This window comes from Pecten maximus, unplaced genomic scaffold, assembly GCF_902652985.1.
Source record: "Pecten maximus unplaced genomic scaffold, xPecMax1.1, whole genome shotgun sequence".
Taxonomy (NCBI): domain Eukaryota; kingdom Metazoa; phylum Mollusca; class Bivalvia; order Pectinida; family Pectinidae; genus Pecten; species Pecten maximus.
The window spans coordinates 84,831-87,208 of record NW_022979541.1 but is presented as its reverse complement, the minus strand read 5'-3'; positions in this window follow the sequence as shown (position 1 = coordinate 87,208).

Here is a 2,378-nt window from a genome sequence, read left to right as displayed (position 1 = left end):
TTTTTGGGGGGAGGGGGGTATTTGTTGGGGAGTTGTATTGGTTGTGGGAGTTGGGGGGTTTTTAAAGGGTTTGGTTTTAAGGGTTTATTAGGGTTGGTGGTTGTGGGAGTTTGGTTAAAAGAAAAAAGGGGGGGGTTTGTAAGTTAATTAAAATGGGTGGGGTTTTTTTGGTGTTAGGTCCAGTGTTTTTGGTTGTTGAAGTTGTAGTGTGTGCTGTTGCGGTTATGGGAGTCGTAATGGGTGTTGTTTTGGTTGTGGGGATTGCAGTGGGTTTTGGGGGTTTTTTAGGGTTTGTGGAAGAGGGTGTGAGGGTGTTTTCTGGGGGAGGATTTGGGAGGGAGGGGGGTGGTTGGGGGGGTTGTAGTGATGGGGGTTTGTGGGGTTTGTATTTTGGTTGGGTGGTTGTAGGGGTTGTAGTAATTGTGGTAGTAGGGGTTGTAGTGATGGCGGTGGTGCGGGTTGTAGTGATTGTGGTTTGAAAGGGGTTTGTAGTGATGGTGGTAGGGGTGGTTGTAGTGATGGTGGTAGGGGTTGGGGTTATTTGATGGGGTGGGGGGTGGTTGTGGGAATTGGGTGGTGAAAGGGGTTGGGGTGATGGGGGTTAGGGGGGGGGTAGTGATGGGGTTGGGGTGGGGTAGGGTGGTGGTTGGGGGGGGGGGGGGTGGGGGAAAGGGGTGGGGGGGTTGAGTGAGGGGGGGTTTTTTTTTTTGGGGGTTGTAGGGGGGGTTTGGTTTGGGGGGGGTTGTAGGGGGGGTGGGGGACGGGGGTTTGGGGGGGGTTGGGGAGTGATGGGGGTTTGGGGGGGTTGGGTGGGGGGGGTGGGGATGGTGGTTGGGGGGAGTTTTTAGGGAGGGGGGTTTGGTGGGGGTTGTTTTGAGGGTTTTTGGGGGGGGGTTGTAGGGATGGTGGTTGTGGGGGTTGTAGGGATGTTGGTTGTGGGGGTTGTAGGGATGGTGGTTGTGGGGGTTGTGGGGGTTGGGGGTTGTGGGGGTTGTAGGGATGTTGGTTGTGGGGGTTGTAGGGGTTGTAGTGATGGTGGTGGGGGGTTTTTTGGTTTTGGAAGGTTTTGAAAAATGGTTTTGGTTGGTTAAAGGTGGTATTTTGTTGTAGGGTTGAGTTGGTGTGGTTTTTTTAGGATTTGTAGTTGGTTTTTGGGTTGGGGAGTTTGGTTGGTGGGGTTTTGTGGGGGGTTGAGTTGGGTTTTTGTAGGGTTTGTAGTTGGTGTGGTTGTAGGAGTTGTAGTTGGTGTGGTTGTGGATTTTGTATTTGGGGTGGTTGTGGGATTTGGGAGGGTTGGGGTTGTGGGAGGGGAAGGGGGGGTGGGGGGGAGGGGGGTTGGGTTGGAGGGGGTTTTTGGTTGGGGTTGGGGAGTTGTATTTTGGGTGTTGGGGGTGGGGAGTTGTTTTTTTTGGGTTTTTTGGCATGGGGGAGTGGGGTTGGGGGGTTTGTAGGTTGTTTTGGGGGGTGGGGGTAGGAGTTATTTGGGGGGGGTTGGGGGAAATTTTTTAGTTGTTTTTGGGGGATTTGTGGGTTGGGGTGGTTTGGGGGAGTTGTAGTTGGTTTGGTTTGAAAGGGGGGGGGTTGGGGTAGTTGGGTTTGTGGTTTTTAGGAGTAAAATTGGGGGGGTGGTTGTTGGATTTGGGTAGTTGGGGGCTTTTGGGGGGATTTGTAGTGGTGGGGTTTGTGGGAAAAGTTGTATTTGTTGTTGTGTGGGAGTTTTTTAGTTGGAGTGGTGGGGGTTGTGGGAGGGGGTAGTTGGTGGGGGTTGAGGATTTGGGAGTTGGGTGGGTGGGGGGTTGTATTTGTTGTTTTTGGTGGGGGTTGTGGGTTGGGGGGGGTGGGTTTGGAGGATTTGGGGTTTTTGGGTTTTGGGGGGTTGTAGGGGGTTTTGAGTTCTGGGGTTTGGGAGTTGTATTTGGTTTTGTTGTTTTTGGGGTTTTTGTTTTTTGGGTGTGGGTTTTTAAGGAGTTTTTAGTTTTTTGGGGGTTGGGGGATTTGGAAGTTGGTGTTGTTGGGGGAGTTGTATTTTGTTGTTGGGGGGGGAGTTGTATTTGGGTTTTGGTTTGTGGGGGGGTTGAAATTTGGTGGGGTTGTAGGAGTTGTTTTTGGGGGTTTGGGAGGTAGTTGGTGGGGTTTTGTAAAATTTGAGTTGGGGGGGGTTGTGGGAAATTTTTTGAGTTGGTGTGGGGGTGGGGGGTTTTTAGGGGGTGTTGGTGGGGGGGGTATTTGGGGTTTGGGTGGGGGAAAAGAGGGGTAGTTGGGGGGGTTTTTAAGGATTGTATTTGGGTTGTGGTTTTAATTTTTTTGTAGTTGTGTGGTTGTGGGAGTTGTAGTTGAGTGTGGTTGTAGGAGTGTAGTTGGTGTGGTTGTAGGAGTTG